Genomic DNA, 16,628 nt, shown 5'->3' with positions numbered 1-16,628 from the left:
TGCCTGGCCTCCAACTCAAGTATCTTTAGCTTCAGATGGATGTTTAATTCCTCTGCAGAAAGGTTGAGCTTTCCATTCTGAGTGTTGTACATCTCCAGGGCCAGTCTGATCGTCCTTCTGATTGCTGTTTTCTGATGCAGCTGTGACCAAAGCTGCAATCATGTCAGCCTTAGTCAGGTTTCCATGCACCAGTCCCTTAACCTGGCACATCTCAGCCAACTGGCTCCTTGTCAGCTTGCCATACTCCTCTGCTGACATGCTTACCTATTCTCCCTGACTAACTAAGCTAACAAAAGAAATAAAACAATTGTGATCTGAACTCTGAATATTCACTGCATGGCTGATTTAGAGTACAAAAACACCTTCAGTGATCACTGTCCACAAGCTACAGGAATTCACTATCTACACCACTACAAGCCAATTAGTATGTGATGTGGCTAACTCACCACTATCAAACAATTAATATTTGATGTGAATATCCCACCACTGCCAAACAATTAATATATGATGCCTGTGCCCTAGCCCAGTAATCAAGCAGCCTCAAACCTCTCCACTAGCACCATTGAGGGGCGTGCACATTGGGAAAGATAATAAGTACACACACACACACAGTAAAGTACAATTTCCCTTAAGAGCACACAGAAATCACAGTCAGTCTGGGGCTGGCTTCTCCATTTCTCTCCAGATCCCCAATAAGACTCCCCACTGGCACAGCTATAGAGTCCAGATCCCAGCCTAGTGGTTAAGCTAAAACCTCCAGCACCCTCTCTGTCCAACCAGTGCTTTGTGTCCCAGACACTCCTGGGGAAGGCTGGCACAGGTTCTGCAGCTGTGTCCCCCTCTCTCCAGACTATAAGGTAGAAATAACTGCCACCAACCACCAATATCAGCTGCTATACGGCCCTTCCCAAAGGGCGACCAACTTCACTCTGTAATATTACTTTTATCCAAATAGTAAGTGTGCCGAACAGTAAGACTATTGGAGTGCCTTGGACAGTATCACCAAATACATGCAATGTACTCTAAGAGCTGAAATTATCTCTACAAAAAACAGCCACAGTTAAAAGGTTTAAAAATATTTATTAATAAGTAATAAAAACACAAGACAATACTACTTCAACACAATGGCATTACAGAGTTCATAGATGACAGGAAAATGCTTTAAAATAATACTGTAGAATAGTCTGACAGACATAAATATAGAAAACAGCTAGACTAATCTGGCTGTTTCTATCTGTTCTCAATTCTGCTTAAATACAGAGCAAAGCACTTGCTGGTGAGTTGTTGTCAGCTTCAGACAAAATCCAAAATGCTTTATCTTTCTCCCTGAGAAAGTCTTAAACTGATAAACACCCAGTACTGCTGCGTCATTTCTCATTACATCAATTTTATCACTTCTTTAGTTCTCAGGCTAACAGAAACTCAAAATTTACATTTCTTAGTAAGCTGCACCTGGCCAGGAAGCCACTGCAATAAAAGACGTTATACATGTAAAACCTTAGTAATTATCTCTTAAGTCAAGAACACATAAAGAATTTCCTGGCCCAGACATCCAGTCTCCGAGCTTGAGATCAAACATATAATGCTTAACTTATCAGCTTTCTTCCAGCAGGGTGCACTGTGGTTACATTTTTGAAGTTCAGAACATATAACAGTTTTCTTGCATTTAGTTTTCTTACATTTGTAAACAGCCTGTGGATTACATTAATATTTACAAATGACATAGAATTACTTACAAAATTCTATCTCGCTAGGCTAGCAGCCTTCACATTAGTAAACATTAATACCATATTAATAAATATTAGTAAATATTAGTAAATATTATTATCATAATAATTTTGTACACATAACTGGCAACAATGTTTGCATTTGTTCTTTTTTGACATTTACAGACAAGAATTAGAATTAAGAAGTTGTTGGGCATTGGTCCACAGACATATAGTCGACTTTTCATTTTTGGTCCTGTGCTCTTCTACGGGCTGTGGAATCATTTTCTACATGTAAGCAGCAAAACTGCCTGTACCTGTCGGTATTAGACCAGCACATAGAAGCTGCCGTATCTAAACTGGCTCAAATAATTTGACTTTTCCTCATGGTTTCTTTGTTTTACTAGAGTTGTGGAACAATTTTGTCCAAGTACGTACTAACTTCATTTACTAAGCTAACATTGATAAGTGTCCTGCGTTCATCTGATGTTTGTGGAATAATTTACAACTAGTACAGGCTTCCGTTTCTGGGCAATAGTTCAAATAATAATTTGTCTTTTCATTTTGGCTCCTGTGTTCTTCTGCAATGCTGTGGAATAATTTTCTACATGTAAACAGCAGAAGTGTTTGCGTTTGTCTTGCTAGACAAGCACGGAGAAAGACAAGTTGTTGGGCACTCGTTCAAACAAGAGTTTGACATTTCATTTGGGACATATGTTCTGCACATTGTGTGATAATTTTGTATATGTACATAGCTCTCATAGCACACAGAAGTTGCTGAATAAATGATTCAGCTTCATTTTGGCCCTTGTCTTCTTCTGCAAATTGGTGGATAATTTTCTATGAATAAAACACAGAACTGTTTGTGTTTATCTTGCTTACTAGACTAGTATAGAGAAATTCCTTGATGCTGGTTCAGATAAGAATTTGACTTCAGTTTTGGTTCACTTGTTCTTTGGCAAGTTGCAAAACAATTCTCATATATCTCAATTACTTGACTCAGAGCTCAGGACACTGATTCAGATAAAAAAATTACTTTTCATTTTAGCTTGCATATTCTTCTGCAAGCTGAGGGATACTTTTGTACAAGTGCATATCTCACTTATATGACTAGCAGATAGAAGTTCCTGGACACGGGTTCAGATAATTAAATTTTCATGTTGAGTCCTGTGTTCTTCTGCAATTTATGAAATCGTTTAGTACAATATACAAAATGGAAGATAAGATATACAAGTTAGATGCTAGCAGAGAAGAGAAAAGTAAATAAAGTATATCATGCATGTCTTTAGGAAAAGTGGAAAAAAAGTATACTTGTTTAATGAGGTGAATTAAAAAAAAATCACTGTTCCCAAAGAATACACTGCTGTCATTTTGAAGCTAACTACAGTGAAACCTTTAATGAATATGTTGGGAAGGTACATGACATAAAGCTGCTGAACTGGAAAACAGTCATGAAAAGGCAGCAGTCATTTTTTTTTATAAATATCCAGCATGCCATTGATGCAGCATTTAAGGCAAGCTTGACAGTTCACCAAGCAGAGCTGGATCAAAATTGTATTCCAGTGGAGAACTGATAAAGAAGTGCAGATTAATGAGCGCAGGCCCGACATGTCCAGGTAAGTTGTAAGGATTTACTACTGTGAAGATAGGTGAAGGCTGCCAGCCTAGCCAGATAGACTTTTGTAGATCAATCTGTTATATGTAAACATTAATATAAGCCACTGGTTTGTTCTCTTAAATGGAAGAAAATAGTGGTATATGTGGAACTGCAAAAATGTAACAACAATGCACTCTGCTGTAGGAAAGCTGATAAGTCAAGCATTTTGTAATTGTTTGATCACAAAACCTGGAGCCGAGATGTCTGGATGAAGGAATTCTTGCTTTTGTTTTGAGAGTAGAGTTAATTGCTAGAATTTGTATTAATAATGGCATTTATTGCTGTAGCTTCCAGACCAGGTCCAAAGGGTTGTAACATTCTGAGCTTGTTAGCCCGGGAAACAGAAAAAAATGATGTAATCTGAGCATTGTACTGCCTATCTAACACTAGAGGAGTGGTTTCCAGCTTGGAAATTGTAATTTTATTAGCCATTTTGCGATGATTTCTAACCCTTTCAACTTTCTGGCTTAAAAACGTGTGTTTGCACATTTTACATATTGTGCAGCAGCACAGGTGTACAGTTAAACTATTCCAGATGCCAGAAAGTCTGCTCTTCAAATGTTCCCTTAGAACTAGCTGGTTTCTCAGTAGTGGCACTAAAATCTGAACCCCTGTGACTAGCACTTGCTCTAGAACCTGCTGGAAAGCACTAGGAAGCCTTAAACTGATACAAGCACTCAACTCTCCTTGTTAATAAGGATAAATTAATTGTACGCACTAAGCCTATAATTGCAAAGTACCTTGCAAAGGTAATGGAAAACAGCTCTTGTACTTTACAAAAAAAGCACCTAAACAGGCATGTCCAAGGGTCAGCTTCCGGCAATTTCTTCTGTCCACCTGGTGAATCTAGGCATACTGGGGCAATGCAGCAACTGCCTCATGTACACAGACAACCTCTTCTTCTATCACCCAACACTACAACCTGCGAGAGATGCACTTACATAGCCAAACTGGAAGCAAAGCTCTCTCCAGCCAAGATTGCACTAGACTGTCAAGAGGAGAAGGTTAACACCTGCACTACACCTCAAGCAACACATAGCCCTTCAAAACCCACACCATCAACACCCAAACATAGCAACACAAAACTCATATATGTGGAGGCCCTTAACATTAACCTGCCCAAGCAACAAGGACCTCCGAAGCTGAAACGCAAACACCAGTCACAACCAAAATGACACATAGCTCACAACACCAGTGTGCCACCCAGCAGTCCCTAAGGCAAGACAATGTACCCAACACTTTAGTCATAGGTGACTCTATAGTCAGGCACACTGATGTACCACTCACCAGGCTGAACAAGGAGAAAATTCCAGTCGGCTGCCTGTCGGGTGTCAGGATCTGCCACATAATGCATGCACTCAAGTCACTCCACAACAAGTACAAATACAACTCTGTCATTGTCCATGTTGGAGTGAGTGACTTCAGACGTACCTCCCTGGACTACATGAAAAGAGACATGGAAGAGCTCTTGGATCATGTGGCCCAGGCAGGTATGACCCTAGCCCTGAGTAGCATCCTGCCTTTGCCCAGAATGATACCACAGTATAAGGACAACATGATTGACTTCAACAATTGGCTAAGCTTCTGGTGTCATTCAAAGGGCATCCAGTATCTGTCTGCCTGGAATGACATGATCAACAAACCACTATGCTTTGTCAGAGATGGTCTGCACCTGTCACCCCTGGGATTCAGGTTACTGGCTAAAGCTCTTGCCACCCCTATAGTGCCTTTTTTAGGCAAGGTTCAAAGGACAAAACCACCACCGTAACACATACAAGCATGCAAAATCTGAAGGTAATGCTACTCAATGCTAGAAGTCTAAACCTCAAAATGCACTCTCTCGAGGCACTCCTAAAAATGGAGAACATCGATATCTACTGAGACCTGGTTCAAGGCTCCAGAGAGCACCCCTGCAATACCAGGCTACAACTCACTTTTCAACCACCAAACCAAGACTGAAACACTAAAGATGGAGGAGTGTCCATATTCACCAAGTATATTCACACCTCTAGGCTAGTTGCGCAACACAATGCATCTGAAATTTTCCAGGTGCAATTAACACTAGGTAAGACTGCAATCCAAATTGTAGCTTGCTACATATCCCCCACCATGCCCCAAGATTCTCACTACACCTTTCTAAACATACTGGAAAATATTAAGCTACAACCAAACACCCTAATACTGGGTGATTTCAAATACCCTGCCATGAACTGGGAAAACTACTCGGGTACCAACACCTTTTCCCAACGGTTCTTGGAATTCATAAATTCCAACGCCCTGGATCAACTAATCCACTGTCCCACCAGGGGCTCCAATATCCTAGACCTGGTCATTACCAACATGGGAGACAGATGCTCCACACCAGTGGTCACCCTCTCATTGGTCAGGTCTGACCATAAGCAAATCACCCTTGACATTCACATCCCACCCCCACCCCCCAGTAAGGAAACCTCCGTAAAAAACTTCTCCAAAGCCAGCTTCATGCTACTCAAGTCAGAAGTAACAAACTTCACGACACCCATGCAGACGGGAGCTGAAAGTTTGACTGCTGAATGCTACACTACGGCACTGTATGAGGACATCCACTCGTGCATGAATCGTGCCATCCCAAATAAAACCAAGATGCTCTCCTCCAAAAAGAGGAAGCCAATCCGGTGGTCCCCTGCTATACACAAACAATACAACAGAAGGAAGAAACTGTTGCAGAAAAGAGGAAAATCCCAGGATGCAAAAAACTCCCTTACCAGCCTCAGTAAGAAGCCGAGATCCCTCATAAAATCCTCCAAAGTTAGTTACGAAAATAAAATTGCCAAAGATTCCAAAGACAACCACAAGGCATTCTATAGTTATGCCAAGAATCTAAATGGCAATACTCAGATCTGCTCTGAACTACAACAGAATGGCATTAAATATACTGATCCCAAGGATATTGCCAATATCCTGGCAGATTTAGTGCCAACTTCACCCTTTCTCACCCCCTAAAGGGTCCATCTCAATACCAAAAGATTGCCAAATTCTAGTAATCACTGCCACACAGGTAGAAACCACACTCTCCAAAGCTAAGAATACAGCATCCATGGGACCAGATGACATCCCGGGCTGTGTACTACATGAACTACAAAATGAACTTGCACCTCACCTAAGTGTCATGCTTCATGTCCACTGAGTGGCGCACAGCTACAGTTATCCCACTCCACAAGGGGGGATCCACCTTGGATCCTGGGAACTACCATCCCATCAGTCTGATGAGCCTGATCTGTAAGGGCATGGAACGCATTATCACGGAACTTATAAACAAAGACAATGGCAACCTTAAAACACCAGACCCCACCCAGTTTGGGTTCATGAAGGGCCAATCTTGTCTCTCTTCAAATCAGTCTCCAGGGATGTGGACGAGGGTAAGGCGGTCAACACAGCCTATCTGGACCTCGCCAATGCCTACAACACCATCTCCCACTCTGGAATCATAGATAAACTTACTAAGCTGGGCATAAATCCCTATGTCACTCAATGGGTTGCCAACAGGCTTATTGACAGAACCCAGACTGTAAAAGTAGCAGACTCCAAATCCAGCTCCAAACAAGTGATAAGTGGAGTACCTCAGGGTTCAGTCCTGGGACCGCTCTTGTTTGGCATCTACTTCTCTGAAGTACAGGCCATCACTAAGGGATTCTGGCTAACAAAGTTCGCAGATGACTGCAAATTGGGAGCCATTACTGAATCTCCAAATGATGTGGATATTCTACAAAAGGGCCTTACAGAAACAGATGCTTGGTGCCAGAGCCATGGGCTCAAGCTTAATGCCAAGAAATGTACAGTTATCCCCTTTGGGAAAAAAACATGTACCCATGAATTACCACACAGGTGGCAGTACACTAAACTCTGAAAGTGTGATGAGAGACTTAGGGACACAGGTGGAAAGTGGTCTAACCTTCGATAACCACATTGCCACAACAGTCAGGAAATCCTTCTATGTGGCACACCTCATCACTAAGGGCTTTTCATCCAGAAAAAAAGAGGTCACTGTCCCACTGTACTCATCCCTCATTAGACCCATTATAGATTACAACGCCCAGTTTGGTATGTACCTCACAAGACATCTGCAACAGCTGGAAAGGCCACAAAAATGTCTCACTAAAAGAATCACAGGCCTAAATCAGATGCCCTATGCTGACCATCTAAAAAAACTCCAGCTATACTCATATTATCTACTCAGAGGCAATCTCTGCTTAATATACAAGGCCATGTCAAACCCAGAGCTGTTGGACATGCTCCACTTAAAGAAATCCCAATCTCTCAGAGCCACACGCTCCAGGGATCTAAACCTTGTCATCATAATGAACAAAACATGCTGGAGGGATAGGTTCCTGACCCAGAGACTCCCCATACTCTTGAACAGACTGCCCATACATGTCATGCAGACCACCTTGTTGGCCCTCTTCAAAAGGAACCTTGACGATTGGATGGGAGATAGGAAATTCACCCCGGGGATCTTGTCAGTCACCCTGCTAGACAGGGGTCCAGGGAAATAAATATTGTGGGAAGAAATATCCAGGGAATTGTTATAGCTAAGCTTGAATAGACCCTAGGGCCGATAGCCTAGTACCAACATATGAATCTATGAAATGAGTCAGTGGTACTGTGTTATCAATTTAAAGACAGACAGACTCAGAACATTTTGCATTTGTCTTGAGAACATCCAACATCACCAGCACTCTGCCTATGTTCTATATGTAGATTTATTTTAGAACTGTGGTTTCTCTTAGATATACCTAGGAAATAGGAGGATTAGGTTAGATTTTTTTTCCTGTATTGAAGTCAGAACTTTTCTACTGTATTATTTTAAGTATTTATCTGTGATCTCTGAACTCTTGACTAGTACTGTGTAGTAAGAAGTATTGTCTTGTGTTTTTATTATTTCTTATTAAATATTTTTAAACCTTTCAACTGTGGCTGTTTTGTGTAGAGATAATTTAAACTCTGGATTACATTGTATATATATATATATATATATATATATATATATATATATATATATATATTAGTGATAATGTACAAAGCCACTCCAAATAAGCCTTGACTGTTCAGTTGCACTTACCACTTGGATAACAATATTGCACAGTATAATTGGACACCCTTTCATAAGGGCCTTTTGGTAGCTGGTAAATATTAGTGGGTGTTGGCAGTGATTTCTACTGTACAGTCTGGGTAAAAGGGGCACAGCTGGAGAACTTGTGCCAGCCTTCCCCAGGAGTGTCTGTCTGGTTGTATATAACTCTTATCTCAAAGTGTGTGTATCAGTTACTTGGGCAGGGACATGAAGCACTGATTGGACAGAGAGGGTGCTGGAGGTTTTAGCTTGCACACTAGGCTGAGATCTGGACCCTATAGCTGTGCCAGTGGGGAGTCTTATTGGGGATCTGGAGAGAAAGGGAGAAACCAGCTCCAGACTGACTGTGATCTGTGTGCTCTTAAGGGAAATTGTACTTTACTGTGTGTGCATTTATTATCCTCCCCTATGTGGATGCCCCTCACTGGTGCTAGTGGTGAGGACTGAGGCTCCTTGATTGGTGGGTCAGTGCACGGGCGTCACAACTACTATATGCCTTTCAAAAAACACGGCTACAAACAAGAGTTATAGAAATTTCATACTATCTTAAGAATTAGATTTCTGATAAAATCAAGTCTTTTTATTTCCATTTTACTGACAAGTAACGAAAGCATAGCTGTAAAAGAATGTGGCTCGGCTAGTAGTTTTCATTTATGACATGGTAAAAAGGTTACAATGGAAGGCATTACTGAAGTGGCTCCAATAAACCATTTCACTATAGGTGATGACATATTCTACAGCTTGGTGGGACTCTGCAGACTGACTACAGAGTGTAAGTAAGCAGTTAGTCTGGGTATAGAGAGAGGGCAGCCATTTGTAGATAGCAAAGTTGAGGTAAGTGACAACTCTGATGGAAATGCAGCTTCATATAAACTTGCAGCGAGAATTCTGTAATTTACACTGCATTTTAAACAAAGAATCCTTATGCAGTAGAACAGTCTAACATGCTGATGTGGTTGTAAATTCAGTTAATGTCTAACAGTTAATGTCAATCACAGGCAATTCATAGCTTTCTGGAAGACACTGAAAACTATCAACATGTGCCATATCACATCAATGTTCGCTAGCTAACTGCTGATAACTGTGTTATAATATGTTTACAAACTGGAATAGAACCAAAAACCACAACGCAAAAGAACCAAAAATGAGTAAACCACTTTCTCCTGCAGAGACAATAATTCCAGTAGCGAAATATAAAAAGTTCTTTATTCCACACGATACCAGGTATACAAAAATTGAACCAGAAGATGACAAGCGCTTTCGCCTGGTTCATTCCAGGCTTTATCAAGTCAAACAACCATACTGGTTGCAAAAAGATGTTTATATACTGTTAGTAATTGATCACATGATGTAATTAGCGTAATTAATTGTTTTAACCAACTTTTAACTATGCTAAATGCATTACAAAGCAAGTAAAAATTGTTAAAAATTCATTATTTCTATCATAGGTTGTATGCGTGTGCCAACTGCAATTGATAATATACTAAAACAATGTGCACCGCTTAGATAGAAAATATATACAGAGTAAATAATAAAATAATAAAATGGTTGTGTAATAACCCTCAGGTGACTTGACACAAAACAAATAAACATTAATACATGACATCCTAAAAACTATAGCTCAACGTTTAAAAGCAGTAGATAGTGTAAGTGGGTAAGCCAATAAATGAATAATTGTACGTGCAAAAAACAAATAGGTAAAACAATAAGTAAAACAATATATATGAACCAGAATGTAAAAGTGTGTGTGAGGGGGGGGGGGGATGTGTTTATAACCTGGCCCTACGAAGCTTAAGCACTGAACCTATACTGAGCATGCCATTAAGGCCTGGGGGTTTCCCTGCATCAAGTTTCAACTGCCAGATTAACTCTCTAAACTCAAGTTTAGATTCCCAATCTCCCCCTCTAATGTCTGGATTAACCTGCTCAAGTATCATGAAGACCAACTTAAAATCGGGACATACAGTGGAATGTTTAAAGAAAGCGTTGCTTTCTTTTTTGTTTTCAATTTCATATATGTGCTCGTACAACCTTTTTCTAAATTCACGCTCCGTTTTGCCTATGTAGAACCCTCCACATGTGGTACAGCAACCAATGTAGACTACTCCCTTGGTACCACAAGTGAAGTGCCCAGTTGATTTTAAATTAATGTGTCGTGACTTTAAATAAATGTGGCTATCATTTATAAGGAGGTAACATTGTTTACATGCACCACATTTGTAAGTGCCATTGGGTTGCCTTGGTTTTTCAAAAGGTGTAAGCTGTCTTCTCTCAAAAATTCCCTTTAAATTCTGTCCTCTTTTCCTGACGAATCTGGGTTTACCAGTAACAATACGCTTAAACTCGTCATTACTTTGCAACACAAACCAATATTTGGATACAATGCTCTCTATCTGCGAGGACTTCTCAGAAAAGGTGTAAACAAATTGTGCCCCCTTTTCAGTAAGTTGCGGATCTGCTGCGCTGTTACAAGGGATGTTGTGCTCTAAATTGCCTAACAAAGCCGGGTAAGTGGATTCTCTTTTAGCAAGAATCTCATTAGTGAGGGTTTTGAGTAATTCATATGGATACCCCCTCTCAATAAACATACTACATAAATTGTTAATCTCCTCAGTAAAATCCTCTAACCTACTACTTATACGAGAAGCTCTAATTAATTGACCCTTAACTATACCTTTCTTCTGGTATAGGGGGTGCTGACTAGTAAAATGTAGCAGGGAGTTTGAAAAAGTAGGTTTCCTATAAACCTTTGAGTGTAGTTCTGAGGTGTTGGAGTCCCTAAAAATTGTGACATCTAAATAATGCATTTCATTGCCACTAATTTTGTGTGTAAAAGTCAAAAAATTTGTAGTAGAGTTTATGTATTGCAGGAAGGCTGTAAGTTGTTCATGTGTGTCCTCCCAGATGATACAAATATCATCCAGGTATCTGCGATAAAAGGTGATGGACTGTGCCCAGGTTGTTTGAAAGATGTACTTATGTTCCCACCTGTGCAACACTACATTGGCATAAATAGTTGCACAGGCGGCACCCATCGCTACCCCCTTAAGTTGTTTGAAAAGTTCTCCGTTAAAGAACATGTAGTTATTCTCCAGTACCATGCTCATCATTTCAGTTATTAAATTAACAAAGTTGTTACTCAGATTAGTTTCATTCCTGAAAAAATCAGTGAACCATTCAAGACCTGTTAAATGGGGGATACTGGGGAATAATTCCTTTATGTCTACAGTAACCAATAGGGATGTGGCTGTACATCTGTCTTTGGGAAAATTTTTAAGAAATTCCCAAGAATCCTTACATACGTACGTTAAAGCTGAAGCATATTGTTTAGTAATGTGGTCAATAAATTTGGCGATTGGTTCTGTCACTCCTCCCGCCCCAGAAACAATAGGTCTAAAGAGCAGGGGATCTGTACCCTTGTGGATCTTGGGTATGCCAAAAATGACCGGAATCCTGGGTTTGTCTACTACTAAGAAATTGTACAGCCTTTCATTGATGACACCTTGCATTAAATAGTCGTAAAGGGAGTATTTTATCTTAGCTAAAGCTATGTTGTGCTCGTTACGAGAGATTAGGCAATATTGATTGTCATCGTGTAACATGTGATGCATGTTTGCTTCATAATTAGCATCGTACATAAGCACAACACCACCCCCCTTGTCAGGCTTCATTACTCTAATCTGTTCTCTAGATAGCATCTTAATATAATTTAGCTCATCTGGGCTCATGTTAGTATGTTCATAATCAGTAGTGTCCAAGCATTTACTACGTAACTCACGCTCCACTAATTCCTCATACAGCCTAAGGGACGGGTGCATAGGGGGATTGAAAATACTTCTCCTGTACAATCCTGTAGATTCCACCTCTTTACCCTTAAAAAAGTGTTTCAAATTCAAACCTATCGTAAATAACTTGAGTTCCACAAGTAAATTAGCTAAATCAACTTTTCTAGTTGGCACAAAATGAAACCCTTTTATAAAAACATTGAAAGCTGTCGCATCGACCAGTTAGTCTGGGTATAGAGAGAGGGCAGCCATTTGTAGATAGCAAAGTTGAGGTAAGTGACAACTCTGATAGAAATGCAGCTTCATATAAACTTGCAGCAATAATTCTGTAATTTACACTGCATTTTAAACAAAGAATCCTTATGCAGTAGAACAGTCTAACATGCTGATGTGGTTGTAAATTCAGTTAATGTCTAACAGTTAATGTCAATCACAGGCAATTCATAGCTTTCTGGAAGACACTGAAAACTATCAACATGTGCCATATCACATCAATTTTCGCTAGCTAACTGCTGATAACTGTGTTATAATATGTTTACAAACTGAGTAATGCAATACAGATGTTCATGGATATAAAGGTAACAGGCCATTAATCAGAATTCTAGGACAGAGCATGCAATCCTCTCCAGTGTTCATGACTTTGCAAAATATCCCTGATTCTGCTCATATGTTTGTTCTTCCCCTTGTAAACATTTTGATTTTCTGGTAAATCAATGAGGATTACAGAGATCCAGTAATGCCAGACATTAGAGTTTTATACCTATTGTTCAGAAAATGCATGTCGGTGTAAAATCTGTTGGGCTGTTAAAATTTTACAGTATGTGAATCAGAGTAATATTTTAAAACTGTCTCTGCTTTTGGGTCTTTGTTTCCACGTCATTGTTGGCAATGAATAGAACTCTTGAGAGGTATAACTGGACATTTCACAGATCTCACTGTTATGGATGATACTGCAGAACACCTGAACAGGTAAAGACAAAAGGACAAAACAGGCTGGTGGCAGCATTTACACTTTCAGGGTTAAGCTTGAGCAATGGGAAAAGAACATTCATTCTGTCTCATTTTCCAGCTTTGAAGTCTTGTCTAGCTAATGTCGATGTTTAGAGAGGAGTACAATAACAAAACTATCACACTGCAACATGAATTTAGTAGATCAGATAAAGTCACTTTTCAGAAACACTATGCAATATTTAAAAATGCACCTTCTACAAAGGCACACAAGGTACCATAGGAATTCCAAATAATAATTATTAATTTGCAGTGTGATTGTGTAATGAAGATAAATTCAGGCCTGCTGACACTGGATTACTTATTGCTATACAGGCTCAGAATATCCCATTGTAAAATTATGTCCACATTGATAACAGCCTCTTGGTTTGTGAACATCTATTTTTTGTTACGAATCTAAATAAGTCAAGTATCATTTTACGCTCAATGGTGCGGGTTTGAATGCTATACTAACGCTTGCTGCTCCTTCGTCACTTGAACCAAACTTTGATGCTCTTGTCCATGTTAAAGCCAAAGTAAACTTTATTGTCATTCAGAGTCACAAATGCAAAAACTGAATGAAATTCCATATTTCTGGACTCAACTGTGCAGACATCAATATGACAAGACATTAATACATATATAACTACTTACATTATACCATAATGTTCTGGATATATTATCCTAATACTGCACATAAATTAAACTCACTTTGACATTTATTATACAGTGATGTCTTTGCTTATTTGAGTATTGCACAGTACTAAGGTAAGACACTGCATTGCAGACTTACATTGAGTATTGTCCAGAATGAGACATTCATGAGTATTGCACTGTGACTGAGTTACAGATTAGCATTGGATACTGCACTATAATGAGACATTTCTCTGGCCTTACTACTACCCCTGATGACCAGTGATTTGGCTTGATTTACTGAGTATTGCACTAATACTAGATTGAGACAAGCAGTCAAGTTATTGCACAATTTGAGATGGTCTTCCACATTGAACTGATGGCCCAGGTGGTCGGCATGGAGAGTGATTGTTGCCAAAGTTCAACAGTCTGATGGCCTGTATCTATGTTTTTGTAGGAGGTTTTCTCTCTGTGCCTCCACTGAAAATGGGCTGTTTTCGGCCCAGTGGACTTTTCCAACAAATAAATGCAATAACTAAATAAATAAATAAACCCCAGCACTACCAGGTTATACCTCATACCATGTTTTTCGGCCGCAAAACTTGGACGAACCACAAAAGGAGGGGGAGTATCGATATTCATCAAAGATACCCACACCTCCAGATTGGTGGCAAAGCACGAAGCATCAGAGACTATCCATGAGCAACTAACAGTGGGTAAAACTGCCTTCCAGTTTATAGCCTGCTACACACCACCCTCCCAAACCCAGGAACCCCACTCAGCCTTTCTGAGAACACTGGAAAATATGAAGGTCTCTCCAAACACCATTATATTGGGCGACTTCAACTACCCAAACATAGACTGGGAGCATTACTCTAGCTCCAACACCCTAGCCCAAAGATTCCTAGAATTTATAACTCAAATGCTATGGAACAACTTGTTACCACTCCCACAAGAGGGGAAAACATACTGGACCTGATCATCACCAACATGGGGACTCTATGCTCCAGATCAGAAGTGTATCCCTCACTGGTAAGATCAGACCATAAACTAATCTCACTGGATATTCACATCCCGACCCCACCCCCTGCCCAGAAAACCACAGTGAAAAACTTCTCTAAAGCAAATTTCGCACTCCTCAAAACCGAGGTGGAATCCTTCAAAGTCCCCGGGCCTGTGGAAAATACGGCCCAGACTGCAGAATCCTTTATAAACGCATTCTATGAACACCTTCAGGAATGCATGGATCATGCAATCCCAAATAAAACCAAGACCCAATCCTCCAAAGGCAGACGTCCTGTCTGGTGGACCCCAGCCATAAACAAACTATACAACAGAAGGAGGAAGCTACTAAATGATAGAGCAAAATCCCAAAAAGGAAAGGCATCACTGATCAGTATTAGCAAAAAACTACAGGCACTCATAAAATTGTCTAAGGCCAGCTTCGAGAGAAAAATTGCACAGGACACTAAGGATAATCACAAGGCTTTCTTTAGTTATGTTAGGAACCTGAGTGGTAATTCCCAGATATGCTCAGAATTAGTCCAAAATGACAAAAAATACACTGAACCCACAGACATTGCCAACATCCTAGCTGACAGGTTCAGCGCAAACTTCTCCCCCCCCCCCCACCAAAAGTGCAAATATCTATCCCAGCAGAGTGCAGCCCCCCTGACATCTCAGATGCTCAGGTAAGAGCGGCCCACTCCAAAGCAAAAAAACACAGCATCAATGGGACCAGACGGTGTCCCAGGCTGCGTCCTACATGAACTCGAAGAAGAGCTAAACCCAAACATAAAACTACTGTTCAATCTCAGCCTTACTACAGGATATGTGCCCAAAGAGTGGCGTACAGCAACAGTGGTCCCTCTCCATAAAGGTGGTGCCTCAACGGATCCTGGAAACTATCGCCCCATAAGCCTGACTAGCTTGGTCTGCAAATCTATGGAAAGGATCATCATGGACCTCATAAATAAAGATATTGGGGACCTACAGACACTGGATCCTACCCAGTTCGGCTTTGTTAAGGGCAGATCCTGCCTCTTAAACCTGGTTGATTTCTTTGAAACAGTCACCAAGGCCATTGACGAGGGGAAGGTGGTTCACACAGCTTATCTATAAAGCCTTCGATACAATACCCCACTCGGGCATTATAGATAAGCTCACCAGCTTAAATATAAACCCCTATGTCACTAGATGGATTGCAAACTGGCTCAAGGACAGAACCCACATGGTTAGAATTGCTGGAGCCATGTCATACTCCAAACCAGTTACAAGTGGTGTCCCAACAAGGCTCAGTCCTGGGACCTCTCTTGTTTGGTATATATTACTCGGAGGTACAGGCCAACACGGAAGGACTTGGCTGACCAAGTTCGCAGATGACTGCAAACTGGGTGCCATAATCGACTCCCCAGCTGACACAAGCATCCTCCAAAAGGGCCTCATAGAAACAGACAACTGGTGCCAGAGCCATAGCCTCAAGCTAAATGCCAAAAAGTGTATAGTCATCCCCTTTGGCAAAAACAAAGTGCCCACAAATTACCACATAGGTGGTAATCCATTAAGTACAGAAGAAGTAATTAGGGACCTGGGAACCCAAGTTGATAGCAATCTCTCATTTGACAGCCACGTGGCCAAAGTGGTTAGAAAAACATTTTCTATAGCCCACCTAATCATGAAGGGATTCACATCTAGATCAGGGGAGGTCATCGTGCCGCTTTACTCATCCCTCATCAGGCCCATAATTGAGT

General features: G+C 40.5%; 1 protein-coding gene across 1 annotated transcript in view; it reads right to left on the bottom strand.

The window, feature by feature from the left end:
• LOC122808771 (death-associated protein kinase 2-like) overlaps nucleotides 1-16,628 on the bottom strand; it is a 1,232,522-nt gene that overhangs the window by 1,045,425 nt on the left and 170,469 nt on the right. The gene's annotated exons all lie outside the window — the stretch shown is intronic.

This window comes from Protopterus annectens, chromosome 8.part0 (assembly GCF_019279795.1).
Source record: "Protopterus annectens isolate FY-2018-M chromosome 8.part0, PAN1.0, whole genome shotgun sequence".
Taxonomy (NCBI): domain Eukaryota; kingdom Metazoa; phylum Chordata; order Ceratodontiformes; family Protopteridae; genus Protopterus; species Protopterus annectens.
The sequence above is the reverse complement of the archived record's forward strand: the minus strand, read 5'-3'. Positions and strand labels throughout refer to the sequence as shown.